Source organism: Crocodylus siamensis, chromosome 2 (assembly GCF_052110815.1).
Source record: "Crocodylus siamensis isolate JL-2025a chromosome 2, ASM5211081v1, whole genome shotgun sequence".
Lineage (NCBI taxonomy): Eukaryota > Metazoa > Chordata > Crocodylia > Crocodylidae > Crocodylus > Crocodylus siamensis.
Window position 1 is genome coordinate 224138135 of NC_143396.1, and position 23403 is coordinate 224161537.

General features: G+C 44.9%; 1 protein-coding gene and 1 non-coding gene across 2 annotated transcripts in view; one reads left to right on the forward strand and one right to left on the reverse strand.

The window, feature by feature from the left end:
- The window catches only part of RAD51B (RAD51 paralog B), a 665539-nt gene that overhangs the window by 622137 nt on the left and 19999 nt on the right, over nucleotides 1-23403 (forward strand). The gene's annotated exons all lie outside the window — the stretch shown is intronic.
- Nucleotides 15565-15730, reverse strand: LOC149871773 (U1 spliceosomal RNA). Its single transcript, XR_016440882.1, has one exon. It is a non-coding gene; the product is annotated as a U1 spliceosomal RNA (small nuclear RNA).

The window sequence follows — 23403 nt, forward strand, 5'->3', positions numbered from 1 at the left end:
GCTTCAGCTAGATTCCCCTCTCCCCAGGTACCAAAAATGAACTTCTGTTTGGTCTGGGGTAATGTTGTAACTCAGAACGCTTTGCAAAAATCGTTTTGAGTTATAGTTTGGAGCTGCACTTCTGTCTGTACCCCTTGATTCAGCCTGGTCCTAGGAACACCAAAAAGCTTCAAGAACAGTCATCCTTACCAGATGACCAGTCCCCAGATCCGTGGGCACAAGAAGCATACATGACTTTCAGCCACCAGCCAGGGTTATCTGAACAAACCTCTCAGCCTTTTGATGCCTTTTTTCAGTTTGTCTTTATTGACATACATATGAGCTGGAAAACTTCCTTGCCATTTACCCTGCAAGTTTCTGTTTTTATCTTAAAGTTCCTATAAGTCAAATGTTGTTTGGGGGTTGCAGGAGAACGGGCTCCTCCTACTCTCCTTTATCCATTCCACAAACTAAATGATTATTTTGAAGTGGATAAAATTCTATGTCGGTGTCTTGCTCAGGAAGAGCTTAGTGCACCAACCATCTTTTATTTGTTTGGTCTTCTCCCCTGTGTGCACCTTTTGAGAAAGCTGAAGTGGAACTGGGCTGAATCAAACCAGTCTCCATTCACAAGCTGATAGGAGATTGACTAGGGAGCTACTTACAGAGCACATCTACACATGCGCTTTAATGCACAGTAGCCTATTCTACTGTGCATTAAAAAGCCATGGCAAAAGCAGTGCTAATATGCTAAGGTGCAGTAGAATTAGTTTACTGTGCATTGTGTCACAAAAAAGGTATTTGCTTCTGCAACTACACATTAGGGCAGCCTAATGTGCCTTTATGTAGTACCCCATATTACAGGTACTAAACTTAATGTGCAGTAGTAAAAATGCATTCATGAACATGACACACCCACAAACACAAAAAAAATACCAGTGGATGCCTGGCTACTCTGACCCGTGTCATACAGTAAATGTTTATATCCAGCTCCTTTCTGGAAACTCTACTAGTGCTTTGCTTGTCACTTCTGAGCCAAAATGCTCACAAGGCTGGACTCGTAAAAAATGAAGAGCTATTGCCCCTTTCCAGTGCCCCCAGACAAATCCTCAAGGGAAAGGTAGATACAGGTCTCTGAAGGTAGCAGCCATTGCTGTGCTTCCGAAAGCAAATGCCCTAATGGGGCAGATGGAATCCGTACATTGAGCAATAATAGCAGACCATGGCTCATAGATTTTGAAGCTGGTATCTGACACTATGAAAAAGAGAGAATGCTATAGTCCAGAAGAGCTGCAGCATGCTCCAGCAGTATCCCAAGTTCGTGGACGCAGCTGTCCTTGCTGTGCTCTGGGAGGTAGTGTGCCACACTTCTATGCTAGTGGCATGTTCGTGCCAGTTGTGCCAAGCAGCCAGAGGGTGCAGTCAGTGCTGTACCACTGCCCTGAAGGCTGCCATTACTGCCCTGCTTCTTGGAGTTTGCATTCATTGCCACACTCCTGAGTACTACCGTGTTCACTTGATCTGAATCCCAAGCTCCATAGTCCACATACTAATAGCTGTGTGGTAAGGTACTGAATTCTGAATGGCCTTCTGGCATCAGCGCACACAGGGGACCGCAGATCCTTAGATTGATTGCTTGTAAAACAAAAAGCATATTAAAAAAAAAGAGAGAGAGATAAAAATAGATGGGGGAGCCTGGGGACCGGAAAGGCAGCCAGCAGAGATTAGACACACTGCTGGTTGACTCATCCAACTCATTTTATTGCGGCGCAGTTCTAATAACGGCTGTATTATTTCAGCTTACGTGCAGTGAGCCGACATTTGTTTTGCATTGAAGCGTTTGCCCATAAATGCTCTACATCTTTCAGTTCTCCCCTAGTTTCTCAAAATTTCAGATTTTACAGAGGAGAGGAGATGGCTCCAAAAGGGAATTGGCCAAATCCTCAGCTGGTATAAATCAGCAAAGCTCGATTAGCTTTAACAAGCTATGTTGATTTATGCCAGCTGAATCTGTCCTGAGACTGCCCGACTTCCCCTCCCTGTGCAAATGTTTAAGAAGAGAAGCTTCCATTTCATTAATGGATGTAGAGCTGGGTAAAGAGTATTGGAGAGGTGTGGTGGCAAAGCAGATGAGGTGTCTTCCTCTCCAAAGGTGTAAGTTCAATCTGTGCTCCAGAATCATGCCAAAGGTCAGCTCTAGTTAACCCGGCTGGAAAGGGATAGTTGGTCATTCAGGTTGGAGATTCAGTGACAACCAGGTATATTAGTTGCCTCTCTCCATTATGTACTATGATCTATAGAAACTGGGAATTGAAGTCTTCTGCTTAGTTCCAGGCTGGGTACAACACAGCGAACTGGGATGCAAATATGTCAACACTTGTGGCTCAGCTTGTTCCATCTGTGTCCTCTTTTCCAAGACTGCCAAGGAGAACCATTTGTGCCACTTGTAACATGGGTATCTGATCATTGTGAACTGGACTAAGACCACCCAATCATTTAAAGAGGCCACCAGCTATGCACTAGATAATTTTTAGCCGCTAGCAATTTGGGCTTCTTAGCTGAGAAAAGAAGTGTTTGTCTTTTATTACTAACCTTGAGCCATCCAGTCTCTCTCTTGTTAATAAGTTGCTGCTGTGTTGCTGTTTGCTTTCCTTTGGATTTTGCTGTGATTTTAAATGAGAAGTTTATTTACATGTTGGCCTCTTCGGTTTCTCTTCTACAATTCACAGCATTTGAGCTGCTGTAATACTGAAAAGTGCCATCATTTTTCCTTCTTCGGTTTGGATTAAAAAACCCCCCAGCAAACTAACTCCTTCCATGCCCCTTTCCCCACCAAAAAACCCCCTATGACTTTATTTAATTTGTGTCTTGTCTTTTTATTGTGGAAGTTGTGTAATAATTGGCTTTAACACAGGGCCAGCCTGTGTAATTCTTGATGCATCCCACCACAAGTGTGGTACAGTGACTCTATCTAAAATAGGACAAAAGCACCCACCCTGGGCTATAGCCTCACAGCCAAAGAGGGGTCAAGCTGGCGTATATTCATTTCTATAAATGTATAAAGATAAATTCATTCCAGAGCTATTCTGTTAATGTCAGTCATTTTCCACCAAAGATAAATTGGCCCATTTTTTTTCCTTCATAAGCTTATTGTCAAGGTTTTTGCATTTCTGGTGTCAGTAATTTACAGGAATAAATGGTGAGGGAACAGCAGGTATGTGTGGGCTAGACAGAAGTGTACGTCTGAAGTGAGTGAGAACTCCTTAAGAAGTGAAGTTGAGAAGGAAGCATGTGGGAAAATGGGACTGAGTAGGAATGCAGTAGGGGAAAAGGAAGCCACAGTACAAATTAAAGATTGCGAACAACAGGGCCAGATGCCAAGAGCCTCAATAAAAAAACATTGAGCCCGACTGTTTGCTTTACTATATAAAAACTGACCTCCTTGAGGAACTCTTGGCTTTGGCCTCTTGGGCATTTGAGTACGTGCAAGGGAACCATTGCCATCCTGATGGTAATAGAAATATACAAAAAAGGCTCTTCTGCCCAGTGGATTTCCAGTCAAACCAGGTGCAAATGTCTTTCCTGGCAAGAGCTCTGGCCACATCAAGATGACAGCATCTTGCTCTTTATCCAACCTGGCAACTTCTTCAGATTTTTTTCTCCAAATTACCGTAATAATCCTAGTCCCACTAGCCGTGTGTGTGTGTTTGGCTCTTATTTTTTTCAGAGTCCTATTGTCAAGGTTTGGGTGATTTGACCGATTTACAGGAATAAATGAAAAAGTAATAGCATGCTCATATGCATCCATAATGAGCAGTACAACTGTGACTCGTGAGCAGTCATACCTGGATTGATGGAACCCAGAGTCTGTGTGCCAGATCCATCTCTGCACCCAAAAGCCGTGGTGAAACAAAGGTGGCATTACACCGCTGCTGGGGGCTCTGGGTTATAGTCTACCTTGTAACCAAGCTGCCAGGAGCCCTTATGGTCCACATGGCCCCATAGGTAATTGGGATTAAATCAAACATAGGAATAGTCCAGTCATTCCTCCTTCCCTCCAGGGACCAGTGTCAGCTTCCTGGGCAAGGGGCCCCAAGATCCCCCATCAGATATAGCTATAAGAGACTTTCCTCTTCACTACGGAAATTCCGCTGCACAAAAGTGCCATAGAACAAGTGTTAATCAGGTCCAGTATGCTTTGTAGTAGGTAAAATCATCCTTAATTGAATATGCTGTACCATCTGCTACTCTTCACAGTCTTTTTTCCTCAACTGCTCATTTCATGGAGACCTTTACTGGGTGGTATTTTTCTAACTCCTGTGCTTCACTGAAAGGGAGAGGGAAATACTAGCGTTAGTGGGTATCTATGGACACCTAAAACTTGTCTGGCATGTGCTTGATGGCCTTTCCCTAATTTTTGAAGCTGAACAATTGTATCCTGGATGCATTGTGAATGCGCCTTGTCGCAGAGCTGGTCTGAGGAGGCAGACAAAGAGTTTGCATAGAATTAACTTTTTTATTTCAAAGCTTCCAGCAGCAGTTCTCCCCCTTTTATTTGCCCGGCTGTTACCTGCTTTTTAAACCCTGCCATCCTCCATTCTCGAACTGCAAAGCAGCTGTAGGGGTGGTCTTGCTTGTGAATTCTGCTTGCACAATTTAATGAACTAATATAAACTTTAGCATAAAGGAGCACTAGGTGTTGCAAATAGCACATAATAGTAACCTAGCAAGAACTGAATGCACCCTCTCTCTCTCTTCTCTTTTAAAATGAAATGGCACAGAGCTCTTTGCTGTTGCATATTTGTAACATTTGCAAAACCTTTTAGAAATGTTGGTTTACTGAATTTCACAAAACCCCTGTGACACAGGGGATCACTGTCCCCATTTTGCAGATGACAAAATAGAGAGCCTCCTTGCACAAGGCCTCAGAAAGGGTGTAGGTTTAGAATTTGGGTGTGCTATTGCCTACAGCTCGAAGCTCAAACCCTGAGGCTAGGCCAATGTATAACACACGCAGGAATCATCTCACACACACGCCTTACTGGAAACCTGCAGTAAAACAACCCAAGTATAGTTATCTCGGCAGCCCAAAGCTTCTAATCTATGTAGAATTATTTTACACGTTGAAGTATATTCAGAGAGCAGCCTGGCTGACATTTTCCAAAAGGATTTCATATACTGTGTATAATACCAAAACAAACAGTGCTGGGATAGGCACAAAATGTACACGTAGAAAGCTTTTCTACCCTCTCTCTCTGCACGTACTTGGGAGGCTGAGGTGGAGGGTCAGATGAAGATAACCTGCAGCTGCCTGGGGTCCAAACTATCTGAACAGTTGAGATTCTCTGTGTTAAAAGAAGCATTCCAGTGTCTTCATGTAGGAAGCAAACAGTGATTTTAAGCTAAAATGGAATAAAATCCCTGAAGCAAGCTTAACTTAGGAATGTGAGGGCACAGTACCAGAACAGAGGAACATCACTAAAAAAGGAAGGAAGGATACAGAATACTTTGCACTAAAATGACACCTTTCATCCAAAGTTTTCAGAGGTGTTCAAAACTATTAATAAAACTGAGCAGTACCTCCTGTAGGAGGATGAACTCTCTCTGTATTACAGGCTAGGAATCCAAGGCACTGCACGTCATTCAATTCCTGCTTAAAACGGTGGATTTATACCTTGGATGGAGTTGGCTCAGAGAATATAACTTATGCAGGGTCACACAACAAGTCAGTGTCATGGCAGGGAATAGATACAGGCAGTCCTTGGACTTAAGACACAACTGGTTCCTGAAAAACACATCTTAAGTCGAAACGTCATAGCTTAGAACCGATTTTCCCATAGGAACAATGTTATAAGTGGGGGATTGGTTCCTGAACCAAGGCCCGATACCCTATTTTCACTAAAAATAACCCAGAATTTTGTACTCAATCAATTGTAGATGAGAAATATAGCTACATGAATGTATTTATATTGTAAATAGCAATCATATTGATTTGGAAGGACTTCTTGGAGGTGACTTTGCTGGACTTTTTGCAGGGCTCTTGGTTGGACTTTTTGAAGGGCTCTTGTCTGGAGTCTTCTCAGGAGTCTCGGCTGTAGGTTTTTCTGGAGCCTTGTCTGCTTTCTTAAAGAAAGTGTCCAAGGAAGTTTAACCAGATGTTCTCCAGAGAGATGGGCGATGCAGCGAACTTGTTTGCTTGCATGGCATCACATTTAAAAATGGAAACTGATGTCAGAAAGTTGAAACAGGGTGTCAATTTATAAACGTTGTAAGTGCTGTTCGTTGCAACTCGAAACGTCTTAAGTCAAGGACTGCCTGTACTGAGATTCAGCCCTGGTGTGGCTGTTGATTTCAGTAGAATTATAAGAGGGGTAATATTGGCCTCAACCAATCTGATTCCCCTCTTTAACTGCTGAACAACACAGCAAGTCTTTTTACTCCTGTTGAATAGACTAATCGGGGTTTTAGTGAAGGGTGGGAACAAATCAATCAAAATGCTTCTCAAATATGAGAAAAATTTGGAAGTGTTTGTGTATAGGTTAAGTCGCTTCTGCTTGAATTTCTTTAGCTGAAGAGAAAGATGAGGAGAGACGTTTTAGGGAAGGAATGTGTGGGAGTAAAAAATGAAAGCAGAGTGGGGCTGAAACCCTAGAAACACACCACTGCATGATGGAGTGCAACACATGGAACCTGCTACTTAACTAGTGATGTTCATGCAGCCAGAGTTGAAACCATATTAATGTAGCCAAAATGCTGGCAGCCACATGTTAACCAATCATTGAAAAACTAAATATTAAGTCTTTGTGAGCATAGGAGTACTGTATGCAGGGTAACTATTTCCTTCAAAGGCATTTTTTCTGCTGGCATTTCTGAAATCAACACCCTGTCGTGTTCCAACGCAGCCTGAAAGGAGATGTATAGAATTACACATAGCAAGAAAAGAAAGAATGAAAAGGAGATAAGAGTTTCTGTACAGCTCATATAGCACCTGTTTCTGTATGATACCTTTCAGCTTGAAGGATCCCAAAGCCCTGTGCGGGTACATAGACATGAATCACCGTGGCTGAAGTACAGCCTCCAGACAGGAACGCAGTTGTGTTCAGTCACCCCTAAGTACTTAAGGTGCTTACTAGAAATCTGTTCTACTGGAGCCAGATTAGGGTCTGCTTTGCCACCGCACACACAGAATCAAGCTCACTGGATGTATCCAGCTCATGGATGGACTTGGCACCATTCATCTGACCTGAGAGGGAAAAGAGTTGGGTGCCACTCACTTGGTGGGCAAAACACTAGACTTAGAGATGAATTTGTCCCTCTCTCCTGGGATCTAGAGATGTTGCCTTGTTCTCTTTATTGTGGAACAATCTGGAATAACCACCTCTAATCCCAGTGTAAACTCTCCTGTAATAATATCACTCCAGCTTGTTACCATTGCTTATCAGGACAGAAACACATAGTGTCATTTTTATGAAGTTGTAGCAGCTCCTGGAATACTTAATCTGTCCCTTTATGTTTCCACAAGTCCCAGCGGGTGACATTGGTTTCTAATAATGTGCACATTGTTGTTTTCAGTTGAACAACACATCAGTAGGTGCTACCCTCTAATTCAGCAGAGCTAGATATGGATCAGAGTCTGACTCTGCACCATTTTTCAGTAGGTGTGTTAATATTTTGGCATCATTTTCCACAAACCCATTTGAACCCATGGCCATTGGGCATCTTTTTGCAAAAGTGTTCTCAGGTTCATATATCAAGCATGTAGATTAGGTACAGATTTCCTTACATACTTCACCATTCCAAGGAACCATTGTGCCTCCTTTCCTTGTTTATTGAGGCATGTTAGTGATGGGATTGTTATAATCAATGTTACTATACTATACCCATCCACCTTGCTGTGTTAACCCCTCACAGACTTATGTTATTTCCACTGTGAGGAATTATCATTTTTTGTGTTGTGTGTTTAGAAGCTCTGTTTTTTTCTCAACCTGTTTAGAGTTGAGGGACCCTTTGATAGATCTGAAGCACCCCTTAATAGACTTTAGGCACCCATAGGAGAATGCCAGCTCTTAGTTTTCACTTGTTTTGTTGACTAGATAAAATAATAGAGCAATTCATCTGTTGCAAAGACCAGAACAGTTCAAAAAGTGTTTAATGCTATGGATTCCTATTTGAAAACTCTGGCTTTACCTTGTAAATTATGTTTGCATATCTAATAGTGCTAACATTGCAAGGCACCCCATGGCACCTTTGAAAGAATCTCAAGGCACCCCAAGGTGCTCTGACACCCTGGCTGAGAATCATGGGCTTAGACTTTCTGGCCATGCCCTTTTGCTGGTTTTTCCCAGATCAAAACATCATTTCTGTAAACATTAGTATTCCCTGTGGCATCAACGTTTTATTATCATTTTAATTAAATGCCTTGAGTGTCAATTGCAATCCAAAGCAGTTTGCAGAAGTACTTTCTCCCAAAGGTGCTGTTGAATATGCAGAAATGTATATTCTGTATTTTGAGAGCACCTGCCAGAACCCTCCTGATGCATGAAGCATACAGAAATATTTGGCATAGGCCATTGTTTCCAAAGATTTTTCTCCTTGTGGGTAGTGGAGAATGTTTCCCTTTTACATTTTTAGATAATTCCTTTTAGGCTGATGCATATGCTAAGGGTATCTTTTATTTTATAGTGACCCATACACATCCCCACTCTGGCTTCTGAACTCACTTGATGATTCCCAGAGATATAAGCCTATTCAGATTCTCCTTTAGCTTCTGCCTCAGGGAAGGGAAACTTGGATGAGGTGCAAATTGTGGGACACCTTCAAACTCTTCAACTCTTTGATCCTTTCCCCCTCCAACAAGCATGCTCTTTTAATGAGACCAAATCTTAACAAATTCTTAATCCAATAGCTGGCATTCTTTTTTCTCTTGCTATTACAAGTTATGCTTTTTCCCATCTGTTATTTACCTGTACCTTTAAAACTCACTACTTTAAACCCTTCACCTCCAATCATTATGCTTTTTTAATTGGAGTTAATAACACTGTGTGGCAACACGTTATCTTGTGCACCGGTGTCCTACTTAATATTAGCAAATATTGCATTTGCTTTCAGGATGGCAATCTAACAACCTTCTATTGCCACACTGTCCAATACTCCTGTGAAGAATTCATCTGAACGAGTGGTGCTGTCATCATCTTCCCCATTTTTTAGGCAGTACACACTTTTTCTTGGGCTTGCAAGTTCTTGCAAAGGGCTGTACTCCATTACATTTCTACCATCTTTCCTTGCCTGACCATTATTGTGTTGTTTGTCAGAGTGCATACAGATCAACCTGTTGTTTTTGCTGGATGTCAAATTTGAGAACCACATATCTTTCTGCCATCATGTCTTTTGTAACATTTTGGATTCTCTATTGCATGTTCACTGTCATTCCTCATAAGCTTGCTTCCAGGCAGGGTGACTTCTTCAGCTTGGGTTAAACTCTTTGTTCAGAATGAATCTATTGGGAGGTGGCCCAGAATTCCCCTTGCCGTTTTATTCCAAATCAAAAGCACGATCTGATTTCCTGTGAAGAACTCTCATATCTCAAAACGACCTCTCTCCTGTGGCTTCACCTTTATTTTGCACTCCCATTTGAACTTGTATCACTCATATATTTCATTCTTAGAATGAGTACAACACTCTTCAAATTTCTTTGGTGTAATTTAGTCTCCTGATTGTTAGTACATAGGACTACTTGCTGCCTGCCTACCAATACCTGTTGCCTGCATATATGGAGTTGAAACTATCTCCAGTTTGCCACATTTTCAAAGAGTTTCTGTTCTAGTAGGACTTCTAACTCGTCCTTCTCCCTCACAGAGGATTTCTTAGTGCTTCAGCTATGTTATGTGTGGTACCACAGTTATGTGGTGGTACCAGGAATAAAAAAGAACTATCTGCTTTCTTCTGTTGCTGTTAGTAGTATTCAGCCCTCTGTGAATACTACCAACATGTGGCGTCCCACCCAGGCTCTGTTTGACAATTGTATAGGGTTACCAAGTATCAAAAAAGAGGACACCTGTGGGAGGGGGAGGAAAGAGAGCAGGGGCATATGATTGGGGGGGAGGGGAACAGCAATATGCCTGTGCCCTGCTTCTGCCCCTCACTCCTAAGCCCCAGCCCCCCCTCACGCCCAACCTACAGCTGGTACCCCTCACTCCTGACTCATAGGCCCTGTCCCCCAGCCCTGCCAGTGCCCCTCACTCCTGACCCAATGCCCCCTGCCCCCCAGCCCTGCCAGTGTCCTGCACTCTGGACCACAGCCCCTTGCTCCTCCAGCCCTGCTGCCCAAGCAGCTCCCACGTTGCGCACAGCAAGAGCCATCTCTGGGCGGGGGTGTAAATCCGGGCAACTGTCCCAGGCCCTGCGTTTTGGGGGGACCCCCATAAACAATGCCGTACAGGCCCTGCCACAGCTGCTGTGCACCGACAACTCTGCCGTGGCTGCCATCCACCACCCCCTGGCCTCACACAGGCTGATATGCCCTGGGCCCCGCACACCCCTAGGGACAGCTCAGCACACACCCACACCCAGACCCACACAATGTCTCTGCCTGGCTGGGGCCCCTGTGGGGAGCATGTGACCCTTGACCTTGCCTGCTGGCATTTGCTCTGATTTTAAAAACCTGTCCAGACACGAGGATGGGGGTCCAAAAAAGAGGACATGTTTGGGAAAACCCAGATGTATGGTAACCCTAGAATTTTAGGCCTTAAAGGCATACCACAGGGGTGACAATTCTGTACCAGGTACAATAGTGTGGTACCTTTTTTGACGGTAAAGAAAAAAAAATGTCACCACTTGAAACTATGGGAAGGAATTTGATCTTAGTGTCTGCAGTAATCACTGATATTGGGATTAAGTTTCCCAAAATTACCCAGGCCATCCCCATGAGGGCCAGCAATTAACCATTATATTTGAATAATATTCTGTATTTCTCTATAATATTATGCAGCTCTCCATCCCAGGAGCTCCAGGTGCTCTCCACACATTCATGAACTTAGTCTCACAACAGACCACTCTTTTCAAGCATTAAGTGAAAGAACGTGTAATATCCCTGCATCAAGGGATAACTTAAGGTTAAGGTAAAAACAGTGGATCCTGCCTCATTAAGGAAACAAGGGCAGGAAAAAATATCCAAACTGGTAACTATAGAAAGTAACTATAGAAATACTCTGGATTCTTTGGAAATAGTGTTCTCATGAGCAATTCCCTTTGTTTACTTTGCTCTTCTCTTCTCCAAAATTCAGTACCACTTGAAGAACTCTCTTTTATAGTCATCAAACCTGGGGCCGCGTTCTGCATACTTTAGCCGTGCAGGCAAGACTCTGTGAAGTTACTGGGGCACCAGTGGTGTGGAAAGCACCCAGGACAAGACTTTAGCAATACACCCTTTGACTTCACTGGTATCAGGACTATATCCTTTATCTTTTTGCCTGCATGGAAAGCAGCAAGCACAGCACTGTCTGTTTTAAAAGCATTACTCAAGACAAGCAAGTAGATTATCTAGGGTTGGTTTGTTTTTTATTTGAAGAGAACTCGGTTTAAAAGGAGCACATAAAGTTAACAGACCAAGTTCCCCCTCACACCTTCTGGTCCCACTGCTGCTGGGCCAAATGCTGCAGTCCCTCCTATTTGCAAATCCCACTGGTGTTTTGCAAGAAGATCCTACTTGTGCATCCTATGGTATCATAATTTACTGTCAGAGGGGATGAACTCTGCATCTGTGCACAGGGGTTGCACTAGATGACCCTTAAGGCTCCTTCTAGCCCATGTTTCTATAATCTGGGGATCAGCATATTATAGAGACAAGATCCTATCATTAGGATTCCTATCCAATTGTCCCCTAAATCAGTGGAGCTGATTTGTAGTTCAGTTGCTGGCCCCTCTCTACTGACCTAGGAAGCTCACCAGTGCAGACTCCCACAGCAAGTAACATTTAAAGCCACACATTCCCTTTTTGTTGGGAGTACCATATGTCAGGTCTCATAGTAACTTACACTTACAGCAAAGTCATTATGGATTATGAGCACACAACAGCCATATAAAAATGCAAGAACCCAAGGAGGCCCCTGGTTTCCTTAATGGAATTAGTTTTTCCTTTATGAATTCCAGAGTCAAATGTTGTAAATGTTATTCACATACTCCCTCCTCTCAGCAAAAAAGAAATATCTGCTAGACACATGTTCTGAGCTAGAGAAGATATGACGCGAGTCAAGAGCCTGGAAGGCTGAAAGGAATAGATGGGGGAGAGCTATGCAGCCCTTGATCTTTGTAAGATTTACTGCCTTTGCCTCTTGCAAAGATCTTTTTTTTTCCTGGAAAATTGCTAGCTTCTAGCAATTTAATTTTTTTTTTTTTTTGGCCAGGGCAGTAAACAAGAACTTTGAAGCGGGAAGGAAGCCAAGAGAAAGTCAGGCCTGTTAGTCACGCAGCTGTATTTCCTGTCACAAAGGACCCCAGTTGAGTAATCACTCAAAATATGCTTGTTATTTTTTTCCTACTTTATTTAATTCAAGCCTGCCAATATCTACAGTAAAGAAACCAGAAAAAGTCTCTGCATCTCAGAGGGGGAAAATGACAGAGAAACAGACACAACTTTTCACATTATTTCCTTTCTTTGCTTTTAATGAGCTGAATACTTTTCAGTCACTTAAGAAGAATGCAGGCAGTGCAGAGCAGATCTGGGCCTCAGTATATTTCATGTGAGACAACTGGCAATTTCAGGCAGTATGGTTAGAGAAGGGGACTTCTGGGTTCTGTTTCCAGGTGCTCCCACCAGCTAACTCCATTGCCTGGATCAAGCCACCTATCAATGTCTCCACAATTCTCCTTAGCCATAACTAAAATTCAGATAATAATACCTATTTTATAAAGCTGTTGTGAAGCGTAATTAATTGGGGTAAGTACAGACAGCCAAAAAGCCTGAGGCTGACTCAGTTTAATCTTTGCAGGTTAGTCTAAACTGCATAGATTGAACTGATAAGCAAGTGAAAAGACATTCACTTTTGATTCCAGAAATGCAGCCACATGCCTGCAGTGGCCCAGATGAGAAGCCGGGGGGGAGGGAAGGGTGCTAGAGCACACTTCCCTGCTCTGCTGGAAGAGATAGTTTGGGCCAAGGATAGCCAACCCACCCTGCAAGGGGGTTGCTGGGGAAGTGCAAAGTCTCTTGGGATGCCGATGGTGAGTTACCTTGAATTTGGAGGGGATCTGGGACAGAAGTTCAATAAACTGATTTAACCTAAATCAGTTAAGTCTGATACTACAGCCATCCAGGTTTGTCTTAAATTGGTTTCAGCCATTTTGAAAGTGGTTTATGTGCACTGAACTTCTGTTGTGTTTCAGATTTAGACTGGTTTCTGATCACTTATACTAACTCATGTGTAATTTCTGTCCTTAGCTTTAATGCTTGTAATGAGCTTTGGGATCTTCTAGTGAAAGCTGCTGTAGAAATATTTTCCTAGAGGGAAACTGGAAATTGAAGTCCAGTCAATGTCTAACAGGAGACTGGAAAAAGCTTTTTATTTAATCAGTAAAACATTACTATGAACAGCTTATGAGAGAACCTGTGTGGAAGAGATAAAATCAGGGATAATGGCATGAAATTAAGAAAGGAAAGACGTTCTGACCATTAGTGTTGCTGCACTGTGGAATAACGTCCCAAAGGAAGTGGAGGAAGCATCATTTCTGGAGGCATTCTAAAGCAGACAAAACACTAACAGACTTCCAATAGGGAACAAACACCTGTGGCAGGGCACTGTGGGTGCCTGCCACTTTAAGGGCCTGGAGCTGGCAGCTGCCAGGTGCCTGATCAGGGCAGCCATTTTGAACCTGGGGCTGCCCATATAAACAGGGCAGTTTTGCTGCTGGAGGTTAGGCAACAACATTGCCTGGCTGAAGGGCTGCTGGTATCATCTGGAGATAAGGGAGGAGCTGTAGGGCATGGTCAGGAGGCTCTTGGTCCTGGGCATGACCTAAAACTGCACCTTTCCAGGAGTGAGTGGCCTGGTGGGGCTCCCAGTTGTGTGGAAGCCCCCAGGAAATACTAGGCCAGTTACCACCCTGGTGAAAGTGGGTCAGGGTGCATTAACCCCTAGCCCCCACAACTGGGTGGGTTACCCCTTTGTAGGGTCTGGAGGGTGGACCCCTAGAGAAAGGGAGTGAAGTTATAGACTCACGCCTGTCTGGACTTCCCTCAACTGGTTCATGCTGGGGCCAGGACTGGAAGGGTCAAAGGGCCCACTGCAAGGAACGCCCAAGAGCTGCGGGCCTGGGGTTCAGACTGACCTGGAGGTGGGCCAGGGCTAGTGAGCCAAAGGTCTTGGAGGGACCACACCTGGAAGAGGAAGCAGTTCAGGGAGCTATGCTGCCCAGGATGAAGGCGGATTAGGCCGTCGGATTGGAGGGATCATAGAGGGGTTCAACACTAGGATTGTGGGGCCAGTGATTGTGAGAACATCTGGATGACATCTGTGAGGCTTGCCCTGTGGCATAGGGGAGGAATGGAGTCACAGATAGGGCCCCCTGGCATCGAGGCAAGAAGTGGGCAGCCTCCCACTTGATTAACATCTATTAAATAATTAACAACAAAGCGTGGTGGGCAAGAAGGCCAGCGGTTAGCCCAGAAACAGGTGGGCGGGCCACAGTGAGATTGGTCTGGAGCCATGTTGCATTTTTCCATGCATTTGAAGAGAGAATACCTCACTTCTCAATGACTGCGACATCAGAATGCCAACCCCCCATTATAATCCCACCCCCGGGCCAAATCAGTTGCAAATTCTATTAGGCAAAGCCCAATAGTCAAGTTCCAAGTTTCAACTGAGGAGAACACAATCATTTAAGTCCATGTGGCTCCACCACTGGGCAAGTATCCTCCTTCCCAGACTCATCGGTCTGAGGCTTCAAATACTCCTTAAGTCTGTGGCAGACATCCTACATGCAAATCCAGGGCCCAGGGACCCTGGGGTTTGGATTGGGGTTACCATATTTCCAGGATCAAAAAAGAGGACATTTAGGGGGTGGGAAGGGCAGATCCTGGGAGGAGAGGGAAAAGAGGTATATGATTGTGGAAGGGGCAGTAATACGCCTTTGCCCTGCCTCTGCCCCAGCCCTTCCAGTGTCCCTCACTCCCAACCCACAGCCCCTGCCCCCCCAGCCCTGCTGATGCCCCTCACTCCCAACCCAGAGGCACCTGCCCCCCCCTCCCCCAGCTCTGGTGCCCACACAGCTTGCACACGCATATTCTCTGTGTCTCTTACCTAGGAGCAGCTTGCTGGGGGGGGAGGGAGGAGTTGTGTGCATGTCACATGACCCCTGGCAGACAGTCACCTTTCCTGATGCTCCCAGCCCCAAGCAGTCAAGCTGCTAGTGCCCAGGAAAGCAGAGGCAAAGTCAAAACCTAGACATTTGCAAGCATTTTAAAAACTGCCCAGACACAAGGATGGGGGCCAAAAAAGAGGACATGTCCAGGAAAACCCAGATGCATGGTAACCCTGGTTTGGATGCCCCGTAGTCTCACTTGCTCTTGGCCAAAAGGCTAGGGAGCAAGCCAGGGGGAAAGCAAAAAAGCAGTCCCCCACTACCACAAAATTGTGCAGTCAAGCTTCCTGCCTTTGGGGAAATTTGCAGGGGTCGGCGTGCCTGGTATGCAAGGGACAGACCTCACTCTGGGAGACCGACCGTGGTGATCATGGTATCTCCCCTACCAGGTATCCTTCTCCACAAGAATAGGTTACCGCAGCCCATCTGAATAACCCCCCATTATAATCTACTCTGAAGTACTGCCTAGTGTGGCTAGGCCACCTATGAAGGGTGACCATGAGCCTATTTAAGGACATAGGCCAGCCAGTGGCTTTTGTCCCTCCCTATGGTGCCTGACTAGATGACCGTGTGAAAATGACTGCAAAGGGAAAAAATTCTGTTTGGGTGGCTATGTAAATATAGAGTTGATGATTATAATTTACACTACATAATAATACAGCTTCTTATACTGCACAAGAAATGGCATTTACATTTGTGTGTAAATTACTGGTAATGTCCTATAATTCTCTAATTTGCACACATTCGGTATCTCCGACATGTAATGGTTCCAAACCACAGCTTGTGAGCAAATGTGATTTATACAGCAATGTTAATCACAGTTTTCCAAAGCAGCAAAGTAGTGTAAACTCAAGCAGACGTGAGATTTACACAGATTTCTGTGAAGACATACAGTGAAAGGTAGTTTATGTCTGTTTTGTAAAGCATGTTAAAATTTTAATTCCTATGTATTTCTGTTGCACTGAAAATGAGATCTTTGTTCCTTTTTGCCCAAAGGTTGAAAATTACCTGCTTCCCTGCTGTGCAAAATCTGCACATTCAGCTCCCCCTGAGCATATTGTAGGAGAGGCAATTTGTTCTATTTACATATGCAGTGATTTGTTTTGTGAGAGCAAATGGTCTTTTTATACCTCTCAATGACTGTGGATATGAATTTGGTAGGCACAGTTTAGGTAGCTATTAGGTATTTGAGTTCTTTGCTCCAGGCATGAATTTATGTAAATAGTTAATTTACAAGTATAAAGCAGACTTTGAATATTCCTTATGGTATTGTCATATGCAGTTATGAGAGACAAATACATATTAACACCTAGTTTTATTAATTTTACCCCATCACTATAAATAATGATAATACTCAACCCTTTGCATTTTTAAACCAGTGCCTAAACAATAACTAATATCTATTTACCTCCTTATTTTAGGTACTTAAGATAGGCCCCATTATCATATAGTATCTGTGACTTCCTGCTCTTTACCCTCAGAGGTATTTTAGTACTATTACCCCCATCATGTTGTAGATGGGTTACTGACCCAGAGAACTTGATGACTTGGCCACTGTCACAGGGGAAATGGGTAGCTTCCCAACAGTCCCATGAGGTTGATAAGAGTTAGTCTATTTTACTGTTGGGGGACCTAAAATTAAGAAGTTATGTGGTGTGCCCAAAGATAACATGTTTAGCATCAGAGAGGAATTGACAGGTTACCAGCTCCTGGGTAACTCTCTTGCTCCTAGGTTACTCTCTTGCTCTCTTCAATGAAACAATAATATTTGGTGTAACAAGCAGCTGAACCTTGCTGTGTTCAGTGCAATAGTAGTGAAAGGTGTGTGAAGGAAAATAGCTGCTTTATTAAGAACCACTCAACTAGGAAAGGAGCATAATTCAGTGCACAAGACAGTGGATTGCAACTCAGAGAACTTGAGTCCTTTTCCCACCCCTGCTATAGATCTTGTGAGACTTAAAGCAGGCTAATTCATTTCTACCCATCTCAGTTTTCCCATTCCATAACAGGACTTTGGCATCTATGGACATAAATTGCTATAGTTCTTCAACTCTTGCTTAAGAAACTGGGATGATTTTCATTTACTTTAACAGGAACTAGAACTAGTGACCTTATGCATTGTCATTATTATTAATTCAGTGAGAGTTTGATTGTTATAGTTCAGATGGTTCCATAAATTCTAGGCATTCAACTCCCTGGCACACATATCAAGTGAATATGCATAACCAATGAAAATACAGTCAGAAATAGCACTCAGAACAATCTGTGAATGGCTAAGCAGTTACCCTTACAGAGAGGAAACTATTGCCCAGAAATTTTTTGAGGGAAGGACATTATTTTCATTAGTGTCTGTCACACAGTACTATTGGCTCCTGCTGACCTTTGACAACCATTCTGTTGTTTCAGCAGTATGAACACACATTTCTGTACAGGGCAGAGAAAAGAAGCATTTACCAAATTGCCTAAAGACACTAAAATCCTGTAGTTCCAACTCAGGGGAGAAAAAACTAAACACTCCAAGAGGGTTTTGCAGTCTCCTAAGTGTTTGAACATGAAAGGCATAGAGAGAAGTGACAATTTTCTTTCAATCTGGTTGCAGAAAGAGGTCTGTAGTTGTGACCAAACAAGTGCATGGCTGCATACAGCTTCAAAAATGGCTCATTGGGTTAAAATCTGAACCCTCATTGCATGAGGGGTCAGATGAAGACATTTCAAAACAGACTATCTTTTGTAACTTCTGTCTGCACTGCCTGCCAGACTATTGCTGTTTCCAGAATGGCAGGGGGAAATGGAGTAGAAGGAGTTTGGTTGAGGGGGGGAAGGTTAGCCCCTACTGGAAGGGTGGGTGGGTGTATAGGAGCACCCTCAAGCAGCTAGATTCCCCCCCCCACCGGAACCAACAGTAAATTTCTGTTTGGTCTGGGGGATGGTTGTAACTCAGAACCAGAGCTGACCCGGGGGGGGGGGAGGGGGCAAATCAGGGAGAGCACCCCAGGCCTTGTGCTTTGGGGGGGCCCGCGGAGCTGGGCGGAGCAGCGGTGGCACAGACCTGGGTGGAGTGGTGGCTCTGCATCCAGCTGCCCCACCCGTACCCCCCTTCCGCTGATGCTGCCACCATGACGGCAATTTCTTTGGGTCTGGGACCCAGATTGGAGCAGGGGCAGGGCCCCGCATGGGCTGATTTGCCCCAGGCCCCACACTCTGCTCGGGTAAGCTCTGCTCAGAACACTTCCTGAAAAGTGTTCTCAGTTACAGCAGGGAGTTGCACTTCTGCCCTCACCCCTAATCCTATAAGCAGTTGGAGAAGAAAGAGTGGAGAACAATACATTTTTTCCTGTTTAGCTTGTACTTTCTGTGATGAAGTTGCAAAATCTTCCTCTCCACAAAGAAATGGCTGGTAAGAAAACTCCACTCTGGCAAAAGTTAGATGTCAGGCCTGCTGTGTAAGATTAGGCAATAATGGTGCAAGGTGAGGGTCTGAGTGGGGGGGGGGGACACAATTTGTTTTCTTTACTGTGATGGCATGAAGCATCAGATAGTACTGGTATGAAGCCTATATACCCCAAAGAAAGAAAAGGTTAAGGGGCTGGATACAACAGGAAGTTGTAAGATCTGAAGCTGTGCAGCTCTTGGCTAGGTACAGACAGTCAAAAAGCCTAAACCTGAATCGATTCTTTGTGAGTCTTTGCATGTTAGTCTAAGCTGCACAGATTAAATTGAAGCAGAAGTGAACAGACATTTACCTTTGATTCAGGAAATGCAGCCACATGTCTGCAGTGGCTCAGGTCAGAAGCGAGGGGATGCTAGAGCACAGCTGTCTGGCTGTGGGTTCACTTCCTCTTCTTGCTGCCCCTAAGTCCTCTGGGATTTGCAGTCCAGAATTATAGCAGCAGGACTCTGCAGGTTTGCTCATCCCTTCTTCCTGCTTCCAGGTGCCTCTGGGATTTGTAGTCTACAGTTGTAGCCAGTAGTAAATTTGAGCTGGGAAAGAGGTGTTTAGCCCCCCTTCCTGGCCCCAGACCTCAGCCAGGGTTTGCCTGGGGGAGCAGTTCCCCCCCTCCCAGTAAACTGGACTGCATCCCCAGCCAGGCTTGTCTGCCTGCCCCCCACCCCATTGTAGCCAGCCCTCAAAGCTCCAACTAGGAAGCACAGGGGTGGGGCCAGCCCTGGTTCCTGGAGCAGACAGCTCAGCCCAGCCAAGGGCTGCAAAGCATGCTAGGAGAATCTCATTTAAATTGAACCAGGAAGGGGCCTGGGCATTGGTGACGCATAGGGGGTGCATGTGGGCGCACAGGCACCCTCTGACATTGGCCATACTCCCCCTGAGAGTGGAGCATGCTGACAGCACCTGCAGGCAGTAATTGCTCACCATCCCCCACCACCTCCTCCTTCCCACCACCGACACTGCTGCTCAGCACTTGCCACCCCCTCGGTGTCCTCGGTCAGCCTGCCCTTGCCGCTGGCATCACCATGGCCACCTACAGGCAGTTCCCGCTCACTGCCACCACACCCCTATCACCACCACCTGCAGGTGGGCCATGCCTCGGGAGGCACAAGGCATTCATGGGTCTGGGGTAGAAGTTTCATAAACCAGTTTGACCCAAATCAGTTAAGTCTGATACTACATTCTACCAGGTTTATCTTAAACCAGTTTCAGCCATTTTGAAACTGGTTTATGTGTACTGAACTTCTGTTCTGTTACTGGTTTAAACCAGTTTGTGTGTAACTACTGTCCCTAGCCCTTATGGCTGTGAACTGCTCACAGTGAGGGGCATAGTCAGGGGCGAGGGGGACAAAACTGGGAACTACTTTGAATAGTTGAGCAGCTCATACAGGTGAAATGCAGCCCTGTGGCCTGCCTCAGAATTGCATTTTCTTCCTAGTGCTGAATTGCCACCTAAAGTCAGACGCTGCAGGTTTCAAAAATTTCACTTCCCAAGCAAAACCAGTTGGCAAAGGGTTAACTTGACTCATGGCAACTGTTCAGTAAAAATGGGGAGGTGGAACAGTGCTCCTGTGTCTTAATAAAATGCAGGTGTTTCTACTGCTAAGTTAAAAAAAACCTCTAGTCTCAGACTCTAACAAGCATGTAAAAACAAGAGCTGAACGTTGTGGAAAGAATGTGCTATTGAATAATGAGAAAGCAGTTTGGAAAGGCAACAATGGACTGTGTTAGGGGGTTGTGAGGAATGCTTCAGTCACTGGCTGAGGTCTACCTTAAAGTTCACAGGGGGAAAAAAACCACATAAATCTTATATGACCAGCTCATCTCACATGTGCTTGGCCCCCAGTATCTTATACCTGGGATTAACTTTTGACATTCTTCTCACAGTCACTTTGGCTGGGCTCTCTCAATCTCTCTCTCCAAAGGATTTAAAACAGCATTTTAATTTTTTTTTCTTCCTGTTTTCTTGTCTCTGTTTATGGAACCCATAAGGTACACACATAGCATGTGCGCACGCACACACACAGGGGTAAGCCTGTATTGGGGAAAGGAAAGTTGTTGATATCATGGGACAGACTGGTTTAGAAAACAGCTTTTAATTCACAAATATTATCTTTTCTCCTTTTCAGCCCACACCCAACAAAATAAGTTCTGCAGAAAATGGTTCTGAAAGCAGTTGGATGGGATTTGTACCTACAGTTTTCTTACTTCAGCAAGGGGTCAGTTTGAAGAGCAGGCAGAATTGTAGGTTTTGGCCTTGTTATCAGTCAAATCAAGAAGAGAAGTAGTAGAGAGATGGGTAGGGAAGCGGCATCTGAAGACCTTAAAGGCATGGACATGATCCTGGTGCCTACCCCAGGACATTTGTGATAGGCAAGAACAGGGCTTTTACAGTGCTGCATTCCTTGGGACTTTAGCTACCCCTGTAGAGAAGGCCTTTACATACCAGTACATAGATACCACCCTGAAAGCTCAGTCTCTAAAAGAAGCAGAAGAACAGAGATCTTACTGAGTGCACAGCTTGCATGTCACTGATGCCTTTCACCATTGCAGCAGAAAGAAATATATATTCCACCAAGAGTTCCATCACCCCAGGAGGCAGCTGAATAAGTGTGGGGATATGCCGTAAGAAGTTTCACAACAGGATTTTAGTGGAAGATACAGAGGCAACCAGTCAAACTGCCAATCCTTTCATCAGGGGGCCTGCAGCTACCATTTCAAGACAGGTGAAGCAGTAATAAGTACCAAACAAAGCAAGTTAATCTCTGCCCAGAGAAGTTTTAATAAGGAAAGTAAAATTGAAATCAGGGCAGCTGCATGAGCGCTTACCAGCTTTTGTTTAAGTGGGAGCAGAAATTTCACTTATGACAGGATGAGCAAAAAAACAACCTCCCAACAATCACAGCAGGAAACCCAAACTAGCACATTTCCTGACATGTTATCATATACTGTGCATCATTGCACCATGACCTCATTGCAATAGGTCTCTTGGTATTTGGGGTGTCTGCAGTGTGGGAGTAGTATAGAGACACTGTGCTGATGATGTGACGGAGGTAGACAAGAAGGGGGGCATATTCACTTTGACCTAACCTCCTCTTCCCCACAAATATCTGAATGTCCCCCTTCCTGACTTTGCATTGTCATCAAAAAAATGCAAAGCTACAAAGCTTTTCCTCCAGATGCTGGTTTAAAAATATAGGGTGTGTGTAGACAAAATGGGGGCACTAAATCGAAGCGGCAGATTTTAAAAAACACCACTTCAGTTTAGGGTTGATTAAACCCCCGCATCACGCACACACCCCACTGACTTACCTGCCTCTCTGGTGGGGAGGGGAGGGTGAGCTGGTAGTGGGCGGAGCAGTCCCTGGGCTGCGGGGGGGCTGATGCTTTCCTCCGTGGCAGTGGCGGCCAGCCCCAGGCAGCAGCTGCCTGCAGGCACCTGGCTTGGGTGGTCCCAAGGGGCACCGCAATTGCGGAGGGAAGCACTGGGCCCCTGCGCAGCTCGGGCAGGCAGGCTCGGGGGGGTGGGGGAAGGAGATCAGGCTTTTCACTTTTCTTGGGCGGAGCCTGCTTTCCCAGGCTGCTGCCAGGCTGCCTGCAGGCTCTCCTGCAGCGCCACAGAGCTGCACAGAGCCCAGTGCTTCCCTCCGCAGCTATAGGGGCATTTAAGACTCATTACACCTCCAAATTTCCTACAGCGGCTGGAATTCATGCACATTATGCTGCTGAGGCGTGCAAACACCAACACCATTAAAGCAGTGCAAAAGCATTTAGCCTGCTTTAAGGTGTCATGCACACACCCCTCTCATTTTGTCTACACACGGCCACTGACCCAGAGTGCAAATGTTCAGGGACCTCTGTATGGAGACTGATCCAAAGTCATTGTTAGTCTTTCAAGTGGATTTAGCGTGCTTTGGCTGGGGCACCAGTTTCAGAACCCAACACAGAGAATGCTCAGTGAGCATTTGCCAACCTTGCCCAATTTCCAGGTTTCCCTCTGGCTTTCTCCTCTCTCCCCTCACTCTTGGCATCCTGTTTTCCCTTTGGGTTCTGGATAGCTAATTCCTGTCAGTGAAGTTTCATCCAAGTAATGACTTCGGTATTCAGCTCATGGTCATCAAAAAGACTGATTCTGAAAGACTGCAAGTAGGGAAAAAATGCTTGACTGCACCACACAGTCCCACAACAGGGGCAATGCAATATGGATTTGGAATGGCTGTCACAGTCCTGAATCCTATTGCACTCACCTGGTCAGGGAAGAAGACGGAAGGCAAGGCAGGGTGGCACCTTAAAGACTTAGAGGTTGAGAGAGACAGGGTGACAGATTACTTTGTCAGATGCTAAGAAAAATAAAGAAGACTGATCCTTCCGGGTTGTACTCGGTATCTTGGGCTACAGCAGTGGAAAATGTTGAAGATCAAAGCTTGCTCCTTTATTGCACTGGTTTTGTTTTAGTTTCTCTCTCTACCTAAACATCATTGTTAGCCTCTTCCTGACAAGTGGCAGCTATCATTGAAGAATAGCAAGTGTATTTGCAATAACATATGTGCCAGGGACATCCCCTGATGTCTTCAGGTCATAGACATTAGGGCTGGAAGGGACCTCAGAAGATCATCGAGTCCAGC